Source organism: Pungitius pungitius, chromosome 10 (genome assembly GCF_949316345.1).
Source record: "Pungitius pungitius chromosome 10, fPunPun2.1, whole genome shotgun sequence".
In the NCBI taxonomy this organism is placed as follows: domain Eukaryota; kingdom Metazoa; phylum Chordata; class Actinopteri; order Perciformes; family Gasterosteidae; genus Pungitius; species Pungitius pungitius.
In genome coordinates this window covers 19,086,478-19,107,356 of record NC_084909.1, presented here as the reverse complement: position 1 = coordinate 19,107,356, position 20,879 = coordinate 19,086,478, and the positions used below count along the sequence as shown (strand labels likewise).

At 45.5% G+C, this 20,879-nt stretch overlaps 1 protein-coding gene across 2 annotated transcripts in view; it reads right to left on the bottom strand.

Annotated features, from left to right (window-relative positions):
• adarb1b (adenosine deaminase RNA specific B1b) overlaps positions 1-18,451 on the bottom strand; it is a 75,478-nt gene extending 57,027 nt beyond the window's left edge. The window contains exons 1-2 of one of the 2 annotated variants that reach the window (XM_037487730.2): positions 18,228-18,451; positions 5,282-5,395 (exon numbers count right to left, since the gene is read on the bottom strand). The gene's annotated coding sequence lies outside the window, so the exon portion shown is untranslated. The remainder of the gene's footprint in view (positions 1-5,281; positions 5,396-18,227) is intronic. The other variant, XM_037487731.2, reaches the window with a different exon arrangement.
• Between the last annotated feature and the right edge of the window lie 2,428 nt (positions 18,452-20,879).

The window sequence follows — 20,879 nt, the reverse complement described above, 5'->3', positions numbered from 1 at the left end:
ACAGGCTGAGACGAATCCTTTTGTCATCCACATGCAGGGCTGGGAGCCATGTGACAGCGTGGAGCATGGTGCCATTGGAGAGAGAAGAAGCGGGGAGCTGTGATGTGGCCCTGCTGCGGTGACACATGCTGACTATTTTCAAACGGCTTCCATTTTACAAGCAGCCCCCCCGCCCCCCCCCCCCCCCGGACTTCTTTGCCAGCTGCGACGGCAACCAGTGAGCGACACGGACTGCTTGTTCTCTCGCACACAGCCCAACAAACGCACCCAATTTCCAGCATTAACGACAACTGGCAGCAACAACAAAAAATGTGATTCCAAAATGAGGCCGGACAGGAAATGATGAGCAGGTGAGAGCGTCGGATTAGAGCCTGTTCATGTAGGCCCCCCATGAGGCATGAGCCAAAGGAGAGACCACGGCCTGCTGCGGAATTACGCATTTGTAAAAATGTACATGAATTTGAGGGTGAAGAAGAGGGAGGAGCCATCAGGGCAGCATCTACAGCTCAAATAGACATGGACTCGAGCTTGGGGGATAGTCCGTGTGAGTGACATGAAGTGCGCGTCCACTTTCGGTCCTTTGCGGAAATCTCACTCAGATAATTCCCTCAAAGTGAGTGTAACGCGCAGGGTTTTCCTAGGACACTGCCCCCCCCCCCTCTCACATTTCTTCCTCGCTCATTCATTTGACGCGCTTCCTCCTAATCTTCCCTGGGCTGCCGACCTCAAAGACTGAGGACACACTCAACCATTCACTAACTCACCACTCATTCACATGGCAGAGAAAGCTTCCCTTGTTCAGTGTGCTTAAGTGTTTTCCCCCCCCCCCCCTCCCCCCTCCGTGAGTGTGTGAGTGTGTGTGAAAGTGTGTGTGCGAGCATTTCTGACCGTACGCATTTTGCTGCATGATATCGGAGTCTCCAGCAGCCGAGGGAAGATCTCCTCCATCCAGAGTCCCATTGTGATGCTGAAATACAACTCTGTGACCAAGTGGGGTTCTCCACTCCGCTCTCTCTGTCTGGCAGCAATGAATGGGACCTCTGTGACTCAGCCATGGCAGTGGATGATTCAATGGCTGAAAGGGGAATGTCGCCCGGTTTCCTTCAACCGTCCCTCTACCCCCCCCGGTGGAAGCCGTCGGGCCAGGCCCGGAGGAGCAGGTCACGTGACTCCTGACCTCGGATGCTGAGGCGGCTGCACGACAGCAAGCAGAGTCCCGCCGAGGGGGAACATGAAGTCTTTAAAAGTTGGGTTTTCTTTCTTCCAGAAGACAAAAAAAGTAAACTATACCATTCAAAGATCTATCACTCATCCGTTTAGCACAGCGCTGCTTTGCAGAACCAGATAATGAGGAATCTCATGCCATCCCGGTAGCGTCTATTTTTAGATTGTTTACCCCACATTTTCCAACGCCTGACTTCGGAAATCTGTTAAAACGGAGCCCCTTCTGTCGGAGTCGTGAGCGGTGAGTCATTCCCCCAGCAGCCAATTTGTTATTTGTTGCCATTGTCATGGTTGATGTAGCATATGTGCACTCGTCTTCATCCGCTGCCACAACAGTCTCCCTAAACCAGAGAAAGATGGAGTTGTGAAACTCTTATTTAAATCACCCCCGAAGGTTGGTGTGATCGCTCCAGATCAATGTCTCTTCATGACACACAAAAGATGCACGGGATATTGGAACTAATGGCAATAAGCTGCTGGCGATGCGCTGTGAAAATGTTACAGAAGGTCCTGATCACGACGGTCTTTGCGTTGTCAGAGAAAGAGGGAGCAGCGATACATGAGAGGAAGACCAGCGCAGATCAAGTGGTCCGATGTGCAGGACCAGCAGGGAACCTCCAGATTGGAAAGGTTAATCAGCAGCGCTCCGCTGCCCTCAAATAAAACACCTCACCCCCACAGCTTCATCACTGTGTGGAGGGGGTTGGTGGAAAAGAGCATCCACGTGGCATAACCACGTTTCAAAGCCTTCTTCTACTCTGGCCAAAGGCTTTTTACAAATCCTTGACATGCAGCGACAAAACGCATCGTCCCTCAAAGTGCTTCCCAAGTCCATTCGGCCACGTCAGAAACGTTTAAATTACAACACATGATGAGAAAGAAAACAGGAACACCACCTTGCTCCATTGTTTAAAATGTATGAACACTGGACCAGGCCTCCAGTACAACCAACTACTGGAAAAGGGATGTCATTGGGATACAAAAAGAGAAAAACCACTGCAAGGGGCCGAGCCCTGCGGGAGACCGACGGACCCCTTCAGCGCCGGGCGCCAATCATCACTCACGTTCAGCCCGGCCCCCGAGCCGCGGGGTCCAACGCGCCGCCGGCCGGTCTGAATCACTAGCGAGTTCAGCGCCTTCAGTGTAAACACAGGCATGCTAATTAAATCAATTCATATTAATTAGTGAAGTACAAGGCACAGCCAGGAGTCACTCACATACACAACTTTAATTTGTACCCTCAAAGTAACATTCCTGCTCACAGCAGGAAAAGGACATGTTTAACAGCATGGATAGGATGGAGCTACTTGGATTAAAGGCTGCAGGGCCCGTCGGGCTTGAAACTACACATGGAGACCATGACCTAATGTTACGGAGGTACTAAATCAAGTGAGATCCAACAACATGCACGGGATCCATGCAATCCGACTTAGTGGGCAACGCGAGGAAACGCCCCCTGCTGGCCAGTATAAAGAATGCAGGTAGCTTAATCCTCAATACAATAGCTTCATTCTCAAGAATAATTAAGACAGACACAGCTCCGGAATCCCAAATAAAGACCAATATTTCCCCAAAGACCACCGATTGGTGTCAGAAGATCAAGGGCGTTCCTTCATTGAGCGCATCACAGTCAGCCCACCTCTATACTTCTCCTCCTCCCTTCTGCTATAAACTATGCAAACACGCATTTTTCTGCAGGCTAAATAAGAGACATATGAGACATATTGCTAAAAACAGCACAACTAGACTATGCACTTTGGGTGGCCTCTTTGCAAAAGAAGGAATACAAGTCAGAGTGGCAGACATCCATGATTCATAACTGCAGATGAATCACTGCGGAAAAGGAAGCTGCATCAGGGTCTGTGATCAAAACAAAAACAAATTAACAAATTAGGAGATGTGTAAGAAATTAGTGCTTCAGTACTGAATTGTAGAACCATAGGAACACCCAAATATATTCCTTGGCTTCTTCAAGTTGTATTTCAAACAGACCTCCTTTTGGGACACATTCAATAGAGTCCTGTATTCGGTTCCAATTAGCAGCACTGCATACAAATTAACTGAAGTGCAGCTGTGCTTATTTACATCATCAGTCCTACAACTATAAATACCCCGCTGGAATGAAGACGTGGCAGGATGAAATATTGCCGCCTTGGCGGTGATTTCAGAATCAACCGACGAGCTCTTTATTGCACGGCAGAAGGTGCCTTTAACGCTCACGACGTCCTCCGTAATGTCCATTGCAAATGAAAGCTTTTAATTCGCAAAACCCAAGGAACTTGCCTGAGAATTTGTTTTATTCAAGATTAAAGTAACCCTGCAAAAGTAAAAAGGAAATGCTCATTTCAAACGTTAAATACTTTTGATGCAGCATAAGTGGTGAACGTGAACATCCGTTCACTGACTTGACATTCCACTCATTCCAAGGGTTCATGACGGCTGCGCTGACTGCAGACCGGGGGGGGGTGGGGGGGGGGGGCGCTCCTCTCTGCCACGGAGCGATCAAACGGTGGCCTCATGAATCATGGGAGCCGTCACTGTCTGCTCCGTCAGGCGGCCCACAGAACCATCATCTGAATATCATAGGAGTCATTGAGCAGCGGGCGCGTGTCCGACCTCCGCCGGCGTCACCGGGACATATTTCGTCCCCCCCCCCCCCCCAATGCAGTGGAGCTCCACTGTGTGTCGGAGGTCTGGAAAAACTCGGTACGGTGTATTGACTTTGTGGAAAGAAAAATAGATGAAGAAAAATCTATGTTTATTGATCAGAAACTTCCAGCATTTCAATATCTAATTACTAAAGGAATGCGATGGATGTGCCCCGCTGATGACACAATCACACGCACGGGGGCTTTCCGCTGCGCCGGCCCGACCTCCGGACCCGGCCTGCTGACCTAGAACCCTCGAATGCACAAACGCAACGCCTTTAATATATTCATATTCTGTAAACTCACCTATACTTTCCACGAGTGCATGGCTTAGAATGAGGAGGACACTTATTTTCAGGTTCCTACACCATTAAAAAAGCTTGGCAAGAAAATGTGTCGATGCACGTCCTTATTTAACAGAAGTCAGGAATGTGTCCTGAAAAGGAAAAATACAAAAAGTAACAAAGCACACAAACAAAATCCTCCAACGTGTCGGACTGAGCAACATCAAGGATATTGTGTCTTCATTTTTTGGCTCTGAATCCAGGTGATGTGTAAAAAGAAAGGCTATTGTGCGTATTGAAGACCCAGGTCTGTCCTTGGGTCCCGTCCCAACAGCAGAGAGACGTGATGAGTGAGGCCCGCCGGCGGCGCAGATTAAGCTCCAACGCCGTGCCCTTGGGATCTGCATTAGGAGTCATCCTCTTTGTGTAAAGGTCACCCCCCCCCCCGCCCTCAGAGGGTTCAAGTTTAACTACCAAGTGGAGGTAAAATAAAGAATAAATGACACTTTGTTTAAAGGCAAGGCCAGTGACAAACGGTCAGAAAAGCATTTGTACAAGACGCCACGTTTGACAAAAGACATTTTAAGTCCTCACAGATTTAATCACTGTAGGATTTTTTGTTTTTTTAAACATGAACGCAAACCATACATCTATTAGGGCTGTACACTAAAGGTAGACCGACCTTTAAGGTGGACTAGTTCATTCATATTTTAGAGAAGAGCTGTATTACCATAATTAATGTTTGTTTCCTTATTTAAATACATTTTAGTGTATGATCTATTCCTGGTATGTTATTTTTTTTTTCATATTTGTCACAATTAAACAACACATTTTTCTATTAAACGAAAGTAACCAGAGTAAATAAATAATGCAGTTTTTGAACCAGAAGCTGCTTCTGCAGTTACCTGCGTGCTCCAGAAATGGGGATGAAAAAATAAAAGATGAATAAAATATGCTCTAACAAAAGAATCAGTTCCTGTGTGAGACCCCCACGCCGGTCTAAAAGATGAAGTTGGTCTGGGAGGCCAAATATTTGGTGAAAAATACGGAGCCAGAGCATACATGATTTATGTTAGGTGTTGTTCGGGTGCACATTATGTTTAGCAAAAGGTAAACGATGCTTACAGTGTTTGGGGGGTGTGAAATAGGGATGTGGGGGGGCGGGGGTTGGCAGTCGTGTTGGATGAGCCGGTATGGATCCACCGTGGCATCGGGTCCCCTGGACTCTTCTATCTCGACCTACAGCAAAACAACGACACAAAGGAAGGGGAAGAAGTCAATTTGGTGGCAAAAAAAGAAGGAAAAAGGGGAAACAACGTTGTGAGGAGCGTCCCTGCACGCCATCGTACATCTACGAGTAGAACCGGGAGCAACAGACGGGGGGTTTCCCTCCGCTGGCATCTCCTAATGGATGGTTACAGGATGTTCAAACGGCGTGAGGGCTCCGTCATCTTTCTCTCTTTGGCAACTCACGACACACATTTGCTCCGACCCTGAAATGATTCGGGACGGCGTGCGTTTGTTACGCTGAAGACGGGCCCGGGATCACACTTCCACAGCAAAGTGCTAAAAGCTTTAGCGATGTAGACGATGTCCACTGACGGGGGTCAGGTTGCCTAAATCGGTCCCAAAATGGCACCAGGAAACCATCACAAGCCATCGTTTCACTACGCACAGGCTCTCATGAAGTCTTTGGTCAGTGCCGACTGGATCCCCCCCACAATGCACCAGGTCTGCTCCTTCTCACAAATATTCCATCAAACTGCCGGTAAACTCAAGGGCTGGAAACCCGACCTGCGCCAAAAACAAAAAGAAAACTGCCATGGGTGGCATTGTTTTTTATTCCTAATTATGCCCGTTTGGTTTTGTTTCAGCTTTCTCTCTTCCAATTACTCTGAGTGGACATATGGTGAAAATATGATTCATATTTTGGATTAAGGATTAAGACATCAACCATCTGCCAATCAAACTATTGCCGGAAGCTCATGTTTATAATAAAGTTATTTTAATCAGTTATTACACATCTCAATGGGTGCACATGTTTTATTCACCCGCTATATCCAAGTTAAATATTAGTTAGCTTTAGATTTGTTTTCGTTGATGCCTGGTTATGTATGAATCTTACTGTTACTAGGTTCACTTTGGATTTACAAAGAGCTTGAGCTTTAATATGCACATTTTAAATAGTCTACATTCAGACGCTACTAACTACATACACCAGCCCTCTGTGTCAGACCCACACAAGGACACAAGAAGAAACTATTCATTGTTAGAAAACAAACACACAATGTAATGTAGAGGCCTATCTGTACGGCTGTCAATAGATTCAAATAAATACTAATAATCACACATTTTGGTGTTCATTAATCGCGACCGGAAGGAAACAAAGTTACGTTAACAACGTTAACGTCACACCACACTCTCAAATAAGCAGCGCTAACACACAAGCTAAAATGCATTCGAGTGTCAGAAGGCATCAGACCTCACGCCACACCTTGGTCTGCTGGCATCAGCGGCAGCTTTAATTGACTTTGTAGCAAAAGGAGCCGAGCCCTGAAGAAAGATGGTTTTCTGTAAGCCGTCCCTGTTGCACGGTGACTTTGCCCTTCGACTCGAATACCCCCCCCCCCCCCCCCGTGGGAAAGACACTTTGAAACCCAGAGGACAAGGACACTCTGGCGTCGGGCATATGCATCAGCAGACCTGACAACGTGACAGAGAGCGAGGTCACACGAGAGGACGGCGGGGGGGGGGAGCAGGCCGGATCACGAGCACGGCCACATGAGGGCAACAGGAACGGAGACGGACAAAAGACAAGGGGACTGGAAGAATGGAGGAGGGGGAAGGAGGGGATGATTCAACAAAAATGTGCCGTCAGCATCCCTGGGGCCAGCAGGGGAGCATCAGGCGACTTGACGTGGGACGGCAAAGTCTCCCCCCCTGCCTCCTCTCCTCCTCTCCCACATCTCCCTTTGTCTCTGTTCCATCCACACGGCAGATCTCCTCCCTCCTCCCCTCTGCCCTGCTCCTCACTCTATTGAAATGGCCTCTCTTCCACAGACACACACGGACCCACGCTTGCTTGCACGAGCATCCCACATCTTCATCTTCATCTTCTGAGCCACGTCTTATTTACGGTTCCATTGCGGGCCTCCGATCGCCCTCCAGGACAGACGTCCTTCTCGCACCTTCTCGAACTGTGCAAAGATGTTGAATAAACAAATGGAGGGGGGGGGGGGGGTCATTCCAAATAAAAACATCTCTTGAGAATGCAGCAACAAAAAACTGCAGCGGGGCTGTTGTGAGCGGAGGAGATACGACCCGTTACAAACACAACTTTTTCTCTTAAACACATAAACACACACACACACACTCAAACACATTCCCACACGTTTTGTGTTCTGAGGCTCAATAAGAACAAAGACGCAGCTCAAAAAGCACAAACCCTGCTATAAATACAGCCTGTGATTCCCTTTGCAGTAAGTGTAGGGCTCTGCAGCAAGAGCACAGACACACACACACACACACACACATACACACACACACACACACGGTAATGAAGTGTGTGCCAATGATTGGACAGAACCCCCCCGGGAGGCACAGCGCAGCACTATCGCTGCTACCGAGGTGAGTAATAGCACCGCTACGTCTTTCTTTCCAAAAAGCACACGGTTGGCACTGCCTGTGCACCCGCTGACACACACCACCGGGGTCCGCACCTCGCTCTCCTCCTGCAGCCAGCCGCTCCAGAGACCCCTCGGTGGGACACGGACCCCTCCTCCCTATCCGGGCGGAAAAAGGCGTGCGCGTGCCACGCTTGTTTTTGGTGAATAGTCAGAGGAAGGCTGTAATGCATCGACTCTGGCCGTGCCCTCAGGTCTGTGCTGTCTGTCACATGAGAGGATGCAGTGTGTGTGTGTGTGTGTGTGTGTGTGTGTGTGTGTGTGTGTGTGTGTGTGCGTGTGCGTGTGCGTGTGCACCCCGGGTCGGGGCTGCAGCGGGTTTTGAGCAAAACCATACAACTATTCACCAACACTATGAAGGTATTATAAAGTGTACTTTTTTTCTGATTTGTGGATAACATTAGATTTGCATCCTAATTCTACAGTGTCTTTTTCTCTTAACGAGACAACAGAAGCTCAGTGCTGTGGCTTTGACTAGTAGCCGTTTAAATCACCACGGAGACCAATCGATCAGCAAACTGACAACATTTATTTAAATCAAAGTGTAAAAAGAAGCGGCCATCTGCCATTCGGAGTGTCACTGAAAGCGGTCCCGGACTTTCAGATGGTCCGTTTTAAAAAGGCAGCGCCGACACTTGTTCTGCGTGTGGGTCATTGTCCGGACGCCGTCTGGCTGACAGCACTCCGCAGCGACTATGTAGGTCATCGGGCCGGGTTACGACTCAGCTCGATAGTTTCACTTCACGTTGGCCGCTGTTTCAGCCTCGAGGGCTTTTAACCCTGTCATACAAATAAAGAACTCTGAGATACTGTGACCACAAAGATGTTCTCTTTTCTTGATTTGCTTTGACTAAGCAGAACTAATATGTAAACCTTCAAAACAAATAATAATAATAATTTGGAAAATGAATGTCAGAAGTGGCGAAATGCTGTGTGAAATTGTGAAATTGTCATTTAAAGCTGGTTTTCCAATACGGGCCGACTGTGAAATAAAGGCCGGCACAAACCAATGAATGCTGGTTGCCAACAACAACAGCGGCGGCACGCATGATGAATCCATCATTATGGTCCACAGCGCGGCATCCATTGGGACTTACACCAGTCGTGTGTCCCACCTCTGCTGCTCCAACTGAAAATATTGTTTCATGGAGCATACAGTGGGGAAATTAAGTATTGAACAAGTCACCGCTTTTCGCAGTAATCATAATTCCGCAGGTGCTCTTGACATTTTCACCAGATGTCGGTAACCAGTAATTCAAATGGATAAAGATATCGCAACAAATTAGTTCAAGAGCTAGGTTAGGTGTCATCAACGTAATAATGAGCATTTATTTTTGAAGTTTTTTTTTATTTTTTTTTAAAGGCACATTTTGCTAACAGTAGCTTGAATTGTAGAATAACCAAATACTTGGGTCCATCATCAGAATTATTCCGTGTCAGTCTCCCCTTCATGGCAAACAGACCACTGTCTCCAGCCTATGGGATAAGAGTTTCATTTAATATTCTCTTAATACTCTCCAGGAGACTCAGATTTTTTAAGTAAAAAAAAAGACCAAAAAAAAGGACACTCTCACCTCAAGGTGTTGATGGAAAAGTCTCTTAAACAAAGCTGCTCATGAAGTTCAGCGCGCACGTTTGCAAAGTGGAACGGTCGAGGTGCCGAAAAGTCACACCTCCTAATTTGAGCACATTTTTTGGCAGCAGGAGGGTGTGCGCAGCCTGGGGAGGAGAGTTCTCAGCCATGGGAATGACGAGCAGCGTGTGACTCTGCGAGTCCCGTTTGCCCGGCAGAGGGACTTCTCATAGGCGCCGACAAAACTGACTGAAGGAAAAACCCAAAGTGACATCACAGAGAGCCTCGGGGGCGGGGGGGGGGCTGCCGGCGATGAACTGTCGGCGTGACCCGACGCCCGATGACGAGTCAAAGGGCCCGAGGTCCAGAGCAGTATGCGGACCACACGGCACGCTTCTTCCTCACAGAGACAAAGTCCAGAGTCTCTCTCTCATGCGGCCAACGTGTCCTGTGATCCCCCACCATCACCACTTAGTGACCCACAACACCCCTTTTTGACAGGACCGGACAGGACGGGACGGGACCATCATTATTTGTTGTTGTTGGGGAAAGCAACCGTCTGCACCACCACATTTCCAAATATATAGATATATTTATAACATTACTGGAACGGGTCTGTCAAAACCCACATAATAAATCCTGCAACGTGGGTTTGCTATTGTTTGTGTGGAGTCTAGTAGTTATTTTTTGTGACCTGCAGAGACAACCAGCAAACATTCCACTGCAGCTCGCGCAAACTTTCCACCACCAGAACAACAAGAACTCTGCGATCCGTCTGCAGGCCGAGTTCCACGAAACGAACGACTCGTCTCAAGTGCTCCCGGAAAGTGTGGAGCGCGCGTTGAGCGGATACCACGGCCCAGACGTGTAAACATTTGTCCTGTGTAGCACAGTTTCTTTCCTTCAAAGGAACATATAGTGAAGAGGTTAACCTAAACACGGGGTGTGTTTGTGTGGCACTGCAGCAGCTTCTGTGCGAGCGGTGACATAAATTGCCCTGGGCCGGAACAAATCCTGACCCGTTTTATAGAAACAAAAAGGCTCAAATTAAAATGTTCCCACTGAGTGAGCAGACAACACAAATATGCCCCCATGGGCTGCCAGCACCTGCTACGCCCCCCCACACCCCCCCCCCCCCTTTTGGATCCACTGTGGCATCTCTATTGGCTCTAAGAACCACCTGACCACAGAAAGAGAAGCTCTATATTTAAAAGACGTTTTAACTTGTAAGATGATAGCGGGGCGAGCGTAACATTAGTTCATCTATGATCTATATGTACTTGTTAGTTAATAACTACATTAAGAGGCATTATATTCTTCTTAATCTCGCTCCCCCCATTTTTCTTCTATATATAGCCATCTCATCAGGGGCTCCGTGCACAGCTACGTAGAATATGGACCAGAGGGAAAGGGAGAAGGTTGATGAAATGGGAGCACAAAGGTTCAAAAGTATGAAGGAAAATAAGTTGTTGGAGGATAAAACCGGGCAATATGGCGAAATGTCATACATCTCTATCTCATCCTCATGTTAAAACCAACTCGAGGTGAAACTAATCACCAGCATGCTGCTGGAGACCCGGGCCGCGTTCAATTCAAAGGCCAATTGTTTCCCCCAGGTTTACAACTTCAGGGGCTTAGCAGTAGTAACGGTTATTAGAAAAATGTTGCATTATTTATGGCCTTAATCCAGCACAAATACATGTACAGAAATCATTTTATTAGATATATATATACACACACACACACATCTACAAGGTCATAATTCCCTCTGTTTATACAACTAGCTGCAAAGTGTTGCATCGATCCGATGTCCAATCAGCTGTGACCTCAGAGGCCTCGTCCTGCCCTTTGTGCTGCTGATGCACAAGGACGTGTGTAGAGCATCGAGTGTACTCTCACGCTTACGCACTGACGCTAACCTGCTCTGGCATATGGATTAGCCCCTCTGAGAACACACATCTTTAGTAAAAGTGAAAAGGGGTCACGAAATTACTCAGACATAAGAAGAAAAAGGAATGAAAAGACTTCCTCAGAGCAAAGAAGTAAAAAGTGACACGTTAGGCATCCTGGAAAGTGTCTCAATTGTATAAAGCTTAAACAGTGTCCGTAACCCGCTCGCAATGACAGTGGTGATGGAGCGGCATTGAACCCCCCCCCCAGGGAAGTCAAGAATGCATTTGCATGCAAGCCAGGGTTATGCTGCTTTATTTTAATTTAAAAACTAGCTTGTAGCAGCCTTTGTCCAACACTGAATTATGTTTATTGCTCTGATTGACAATCAGATATTTATCACCTTTCCCCGGGCCTCCGATTAAAAGGATTCGCACGAAATGGTCTGATTTCCAGGACATCCACAAATGCGTCATGACAGCAGTTTTTTTTTTCTGTAGTTCTGAATAGCAGAGTGCACTTACCACGGCCTGCCTTACAGGCCAAGCAGAACCCAGAGGAAGAAAGGAGCTGCTTTAGTGCACTTGGCACAACGGGCAGAGAATGAGGCTTTCCGCTAAATACAAAAGTTTGATTTAAAAAGCACATAAATACAAAAGCACATATTGCCCGACATTCCCACGTCCTTCTAACAAGCTTATCCTCAAAAATATTACAAATCAAACAGCTTGGAGTCAAGATTGGTGCCATTGCTCTTTTTGTAAGAGGTATCCGTACTGGTTGCCTCCGTAGTTTAGGAGCCGCACATCAAACATTACAGGCCTACATCACGGCCCCCCATCTATTCGGTTGATCTCCAATAACCACTTTGTTGGACCCGTTATTACATTTGTGCAGCACACCGGAGAGGTGCACACCGCTGACCCTTCACGTTCCAGTGGTTAAGAGGAACAGCTTTATTCTGATGAAAAAAAAAAAAAGCCAACCACGGCCAACACTAATATAAAATGACACGGTGCAACACAGCTGTGGGTACAAGGCTCCGATGCTAACGTACATAGACGGATACCCGATACCACCTGTTCATGCCTCTCCCAGGCTTTCACGCTGCTCTGTAGCTTGAAGTTAGTAAGAGAAGCACTTGAGCAAACCTTATCTGTGACGGCATGTTTTTCCGTATGTCCTCCTATCAAGAGTCATAACACTCAGACTGCTGTGGCTGCAGTAGCAGCTATCAATTACTTCAATAACAGGCATTTCATTTTTAAGTCAATTCCGGTATTTATCTTCGTTTGCAGAGAGCGCGCTAACTTGTAAATAATTAAGAACGAGGTAAATAACTCTTGAGGCTTTGCAAGTTGCTGCATAAACATTTCAGTGGTAGCATCAGCAATATTATGTGAATATATATACATGGGGACAAAAATAGAAAAGAAAACAAAGAAAAAGTCAACACTTGTAATCTCTAGAAAAAGAGCCGGCAGACACACAGCTGAGCCGCGCTGCTCTGACCTGTTAATGCAGGCGGCGAAATAAAAAGCAAACGGTTCCCCTCCAGACAGCTCACACAGACACAGGGCTTCTCAAGCAAAGCAGAACAAAGCCATCTGCAAAGCCTCCCAATGGGGGACACACACACACACACACACACTGCTGCCACTTTTCAACTCGCATAGAATTTTTAAGTCAATTACGGTCAAGTTTGATCAAACAAAGTTTTTTTTTTTGTGTGGGCGCGCATGTATACACGTGTGTGTGTGTGTGTGTGTGAGTGAGTATGTGTGTGTGAGTGTGTGTGTTGTGCATTTGATAAATTGCCCACATGCTGTCCACACTTGAACTCAATGCAGCTGGTATGTGTTCTGGCTTTAGGACCCGGAGCGCACGCTCTTGATGGTTAATGCGTGCTGGCGTGATGAGGAAATAAATCGGGGATAAATCGGTGGAAAAGGGCAAAAATGAAGGATGCCCACGGCCTGTAACCCCTCTGCGTCTACGTCGCATCAGAGCCCACGCATGTTCAAGTGAGAACTTCAATTATATATCGCAGGCTGCTAGTAACGTGCCTTTTATTTATTTAGTCCTTTTTGAAGCTCCTAACAGATATAAACTTTTTGTGGGGGGGGGGGGGCAACTTAGAAAGGATGAAACGGGAAGGTGGAAACTACCATGTACTGATTAACCAAGTTTGAGAAAACAGGATGTGTGTTTCAGGAAAAGCATTCGGGACAGGATGCGTAGTCGTACGCAACAAATGGCGCGCGGGTGGGCGCTGATAACGAGCCAGCGGAAGTCAAGAGACTTTACTTCATTTGTTAAAGGTTTCCCCCCCCAAAAAAGTGCTGTTAGACAAAGAGCGGGACTTCTGTTTGGAATTACAACACAAACATTACGTTTTAGCCAAGGACATTGGACTAAGCTAAACCGGGTCAACACCCAGACGACACTTAAGACAACAGTGCCGACGGAGGGTGTTTTGCCGCATCGTGTGGGGAAACAAATACGCTCAGCAGGGCACCAAGAAAGAAGCCGCAGACCTTTCATTTCACGGTAGACGTGTAATCAATATTTGGCTTGCAAACCATCATTCATCTCGCCAAAAGTCAGTGGGACAATTGTCACACACACATCACTTTTATTTAAGACCCTGCGCTACTTGCAGGTCGCTGTGTTGTGCCAGATCCTTAAAAAAAGTTAGAAAAAAGCATTTATGGCAAACCCATGATGATGAAGATACTCATTAAACGTTACATGGAATTTGCATGCCGCTAAATACCCAACTGAGATCGGCTTGTGCCGTTCTGAAAAAGGATCCTTCCACCGACCACTTATCGCACTCGGCGACTTCAACGACCAACATTTGCGCATCGTTTAGTTAACCGAAAGTTAGAATAGATTGTCATAGGTTTTATTTTTCAAACATCAGTTTTCGTCTGTTCATGGGAAACGTTGTTGCAGCGTACCCACGGCACACCTGTGCATTACGGCATCGAGGCAGCAGCAGAACCGAAGAGGACACGTGTTGACCAATCGAACAAGCTTGAAGCAAATATTCATGACCACTTGAGTTCGCAGATTACCAAAAAAACATTTGTTTGTGCAGAGGAATCACACAAAACACCTATTTTGGATTAAAAACAGCGAATTTCGCCTAAAGGTGACGCGTTTACACCCATGAGCGATTTTGGTTCCAAGTGGAACTTTGTCCGATAGTTTTGGAGGTTCTATACCCACGTATGGAATGTTAAGCTAAAAATAGCCCTGTGCATGCGATTAACTCCTGATAATGATCCAAACAACGGTTAAATACCCCAAGAAAAGGCCCCGGGACTTGGGGACCAGGAGGGTGGGGTGAGCGTTGGGAATACAGCCACAGATCTACATGCTCATGATTTGGATCGAAGAGATATTTACTCAGAAAGTAACTCCATATCGGGTAAAAAAAAAAAACGCTTATTGCTGTAATTTGGCATTACGATTGGAAAATGTGAGTTAAAGGGGAAATATTATGAAAACTCTCCTTCCTTAGTTCTTCTACACGTTAATTTGGGAATCTGGAAGGTCGACCGACCCAAAAAATAAAACTTCTGTGATTTGTTATTACATTACTTTTATCCAAAGCGACTTACAATAAGTGCAGTTCAACCATAAGGATATAAACACAAAATAACGAGAAAGTGCAATTTCATTAAATAAGCCGATTTACAACTTGTTATAGGCAAGAGCCCTTATAAGTACAATTTAAGTGCTAGAATTTGTTAGTCTTTGATATACGTCGTTATGGTTGTTGTACGTCAGAAACGTGATGCTTGAGTGACTGAGAATGAGCTTCCTCATCATTCTCCCGTCACTATGAAAGGAGTCTCTCTTACATGGGCTTGGTGCATGCTTCCACGCCTGAAGGGTATGGAAAATGAACTGTGGTCCAATCCCAATCTCCACCTATACGGACTGCTGTGCTTTGAGGCGCTGACTTGGGGAGGGTTTAGTTCCGTCCCGCTGTCACATCGCTGGGTGTTTGTCTCTGGCAGATTTCTAGCCCTTTATGGACCCTTTCTGTAAGTCAGCATTAAACGCTGTCTTTGGCCAAGGGAATTACCCACAAGTCACAGCAATGCGAGTGTTAAACACAGGATAATCGTTGGAAGCATGGAGACTTTAAAAAAAGGTTTTAGTGTGAACGTAGCATTAGGGGGGACTTTGGGTATGGGCCCGTCTCTTGCATGACGTTTGAAGAACAATCACTGAGCCTTTTGTAATATATGACATAGGGTTGTCAACATAAACGCATTAATCTAGGAGATTAATTAAAAATATTTAACGTACGTTTTGTTTGTTGAGTGCGGAAAACTAAACGGATGCTGGCTGCAGTCAGTTACGTCAAGATGGAGAGAACAAACAGGCGCGACATGCAGCGGAGGACTTACTCCACGGGTCAAACAGAAGGGGGGTGAGTGGCACCACGGACCACGTAAAGCACCGCTATGCTAAGCTAGCTGCTAGCTGCTAGGCTAAGCTTACCCTGCAGAGGACACCACTGTGTCCCTAAAAGACCGCGGTTTGAAAACGTCCTGCTAAATGTGGGGAGATTGTTGGCACGTCAAACACAGCCGTTAAATGATGGAGAGCTGAGAGCGAAGTGCACGAGGACAGCAGGAAGAGTTCAACATGCCTCCAAGATGATCACATGTGTGTAGTTTTGTGTTTAAAGTAGTGTGTCTACAATACACGTTTTCTAAAGTGATTACTCATTACTTGTTTCAGTCTTTAGGAGAAAAACATTCATTTAAAACATTGTAACAACAACAACATTCATTAATCACCATTAATCAAGATTAATGAATTATAAAATGTGCGATTAGTTGTTGTTTTTTTTCTTCTACTGACAGCCCAAAGCCTCAAAGCGTGTTGAGTTGAAGACACATATGTAGATTCTCATGAACAAGGGGTGGGGATTACGTTTTATTGCCATTACTGCATTCATTGTGGTTCACCATAATAAGTTGGAAACTTTCCATGGGAATTAACGGGACTATACGTGAATTAAATGCATGCCTGCCTGCAGTAAAATGTTGCTCATAAGCAGACATGCGTGCAAACATTTCCAATACAAATTTAACATTTTTTACTCAATCCATGTGAGAAGAACATCATTCTTTCATCAGACGAAAACATGAACGATGAATAAAATGGGTTAGGGGTAATAGTGTATTTTCTATGATCACCCACCTCTCCCAAGAACAGCCACTTCTAAATGTAAAATTATTTAAGCTTCTGGTTTCAGTGTTTTTCCGTAAATCCTTTCAGGTGTACGTCAATGCTAGGTCACTTATAAACACAGCATGTGCTGCATTTCATACATCTTTAACATCTAGTTTGGAATTATGTTTTTATTGCTCACCCTTTTATTAGCAGTAATTATAGTTAATGGTAAACGAGGTAATGACAAAGACGTTCAAAAACAACATGTTTGGGGAAATTTTCCACCCCTTTGCAGCACTATTGCTGCCTCAATAACAATCGAGCATTTGCTCTTTTTGAAGAAAAAGAAAATAAGGGTTTGTGTCGATTACCAGATTTCAAATTTGATATCGTCTGCCTGACCGGTTTGTGCCTTGTGAATTTATTGCCACTAGCAGCCCACAGCATCCCAGCGTCACACCCAAGGTGCAGCAGCTGCTTTTGTGAAACCATCACAGAAGAACGTTATAATCTTTTGAGCACCGAGCAGCCGGATGCTGCAGCTTTTCGTCCATCCACAGGGAGACCTACAAACTTAAATTAACTTTTTTTGACCCCAGACCTGCTCACCTCAAGACAACGATGGCGTTTCTAAGCGGCGTGCGGAACGGAAAGGTGTGAGCAAAGAAATACCCGCACCATATTGGTACCAGGCCGGAAACATTCTGTGTGACACTTTAATACTTGTGTGTTTCAAGCACTTTTTTACGTGAGATTCCTCACTTGTTTAATCCTTGCTTTAAAAGATGCAATGACTTAGGAAAACAGACCAAAAACAGGAGGGGCCTCAAAGAGATATTCAACCACAGAGACTTAACGGCTAGCTCCTGAGCTAAGTTAGCTAGCTAACTCCATCATGCTTTAATGCTGCAACACTGAGAATTAGAAGAAACATAGTTGTCACTCATATGCAATAGCAAGGGGTTTCCTCAACGGTCCATTTTTTTCATCAATTTTATCTTTGACTTGTTTTAGCCACACTGTTTCCGGCGAAACGGGCGGACAGGTGACAGACCCACGTGACGCAGAGCATCCACAGGTCAAAGGGCATCGAGGGGAGACGTCATTCTGGATTCATCCCTCAACGTTCGTGGAACGAATACAGCAAAAACAGTTTCCCCTCGGGAGTATCCACGTGCTTCCATTTTAAGTAAAAAAAAGCCTCAGTTGTTACACTTTTAAGAAGCGAAACCACGCCGTTTGTGTAACTTACGTACGACCGCTCGCTTTAAACCTCCGCACCGTCCAACGGGGCTGTGCGAAACATGCGCGCGACCCTTCCGACATGTCGCGGCGGATAGCTTAGCATTCGTGCCCCCGTTTCCCCGGGCATCGCAGCTACATGACGCCGTCTCCCGGCGAGACCTTTGCCGGCTCCACTGACAGGGCAAACCCTGGGAGAAGATGACAGCCGTGAATCCCGCCGCACACGGACACAAACACACACACCCACACACGCACGCACGCACGCACACTGCTATTCCGCAACGCGAAAGGAAGAAGTGCATATGATGGTGAGCCCCCATCCTCGTTTCTCCGGGTCGAAGAACTACGTCCGCGCAGTTCGGAAGGCTTGCCAGCGCGATCTTACATAAACACAACCGGAACCCAGATCACATTAGCGACCGCGCTCGTCTTCATCCTCCGCAAACCCCGAAATAACAAACACCGACAGCCTACTCACGGTTTGCGGCGCGACGTTAAGTTCGCGTTTTCTCGGACCCCCTCGGGACCTCCTCCGCCACTTCGCTTCAAAACAAAGGTGACGGTTCCGCCGCGCGTCGTCGCTGGCGTTGTTGCGGGGGAGAGAGAGAGAGAGAGAGGGAGCGGGCTGCCGTACGGTCGCGTGCACACTGCGGTGTTCACAGCCTGCCGTCGGCGATCTCCTTCGTCTCGGTGCTTCTGTCGCGGCGGGTGACCGTGACGGTGCACGAGCGCCGCCGAGCGGTGCGGAGGCGCCAGGGCCAGCGAGGAGCGCGGCGGTGACCGCAGGTTAAACGCGCTTCCGCTCGGGGGGGGGGGGGGGGGGGTTGGAATAAAAACCAACACAGTGAAACGTTAAATAAATGCCTTATTTACATAGGGCATTTATTTTCGAGTTAAATTACGGTGTTATGTTTTTAAATATTGATTTCAGTGGGAAACGGCTTTGAGTATCTCCCACTAGTTTCCCTGAATCTTTGGATCCAAACTTCTCCCATCCCCAATCCTTTGTTGGACATAACACAATCGAACATTGCATTGTATGCGCCACTCACCCGAATGTAGTTCACAGGAAAAACCTCAGATCACAATGAAAGTAGTCTCCAAACTCCCAAAATCCCCAACTGCATCCCCGACTTGAAATATTTTTTTAATTATTTTTTTTTTCTTAAAATAGAAAATGAGTGGTTTCATTCACTGACATACATTTTGCTCTTCACTCACCAAACTAGATGGTCAATTTGAATTATTGATTCTATGTTTTACCTATACTTATTTCAGCAGTCAAGCTCTCCCTCTCTGAGTGGGGCTGGTTTAGAGATCCTGCTTGTTCCCTTTTTCCAGCAGGCATTTTAATAATAACAGTGTTTGTGTGCAGGTAAACGATAATCTAATGATGCTACTTGTTGAATAAATACTCGCACTGAAACACTCAAAGTAAAGCTGACTGCACAGGTTCTTGCCTCAATGCTCAGTGGTGAAATTGAAGCTTTTCTGGGGTTCACATGTCCGTCTGCCTGATTGCAATTAGTAGTAAAATGAATAAAACCTGTCATTATTTTTTTAGCATACTTGTCTGACTTTGCTTTTGAGATTGCACACAGAATTTAAAATACACAAATGCCACAAACATTTTAATTTTTAAATTATTTTTATTTCTGTAGCTTTGTGAAAAGAGGGCTTAGCAAAAAACAATAGTTAGGACACTGACTGAGATTGATATCTGTAACAAAATAATTATATATATTAATTATATAATTAATTATATAAAAAATAATAATAAGAGTAAACTATATACTTGGGCTGAATGATAACATGCATAGAACAATATCTGTGAATAGCTACTGGTTAAATGTATAGTTTTTCTATTATTGGTCTGATATTCCCTTTGCTATTAATACATTTAATATAACGTGTATTACATGTATTTTAGATAACAATTTAAATTGTCATGGACAGTTTGTGTCCACTAGGTGGCCTCAAAACTGCAGTATTAACCTTAAATGCACCCATGACAGACCTCCTCATTGTTAGATCATGCAGCCGGTATCCAAGGCTCCATAATATAGAAATGTGTTTGCTACATTCCAACATATTTCATATATTCATCTATAATGTTTGATTTTCTCCTAAAATCACAAAATTGATGGGACATTTTAAGATTGTATTTCATGAAATATTTCTAAAAATGTAGAGATAAGCTTACCTCTATTCCTCTGTTCCTTGATAATACCGCTTATTAGGAAATGCTCTGATGAGATAATATAATATATAATATTAGTATTAAAATGCATCTAATACAACATGCAAACATACTAAAAGCATAAACTATACATTTAACTGCTAGCTATACGCAGATAATGACATATGCATGTTATCATGAAGCTCAAGTTACTTTGGCTTGTGTGTTGTATGAATCTTTTTTTTTGTGGTTCCAGATAGCAACTCAAACTATGTCTGGTTATTCGGTTGTTATTGGGCATATGTCTTTGTACACGTGCAGTCTCAAAAGCAAAGTCAAGAGAAGTATTCTTAGAATTAAAAAAGAATGTAATTAAGTTTTTTACTGAATGTTTACGTGATATTCTTTTGGGATTAATTTGCACACTTTTATTTTCCAAAGCATTGTGTGAGATAAATTCAGGTCAGGGATTGGAGACCACGGCTGGAACCTCCGTACCTCCTCAAACCGCTCCGCCCTCTGCTCTCTCACGCCTGACGGTGGTATCCGTCCACAGCTCCAGAGGTCACTCTGAGGGTCACATGAAAGGTAACATTGTACAAGTTAATTAATCTCTTCGTTGTTCTTGTCTAGGGAGAAAAAATGTAAAACGTTCTAGAGTCATTATGTCTGAATGCCATACAAGTCATTTTCCTTAGACCACAGCATTTGACCAAAATGTCTCATCATCCGGGCCCTTTCACCTCTTGGGCCAAGAGGTGAAAGTAGTTTTTATTTCTTGGTGCTACTATGATACATCATGAAATGTCACGTGTGACACGTGACATTTAGCCTCTTCTGGGTCCAAGCGCTCTGCTCAACCAGATTTAATAACAATGGCGGAACCTGTTAATTTATTTAGGATCACGTCCTACATTAGTGATGCACCCTTGGCGGTCAAAAAAGATTTAA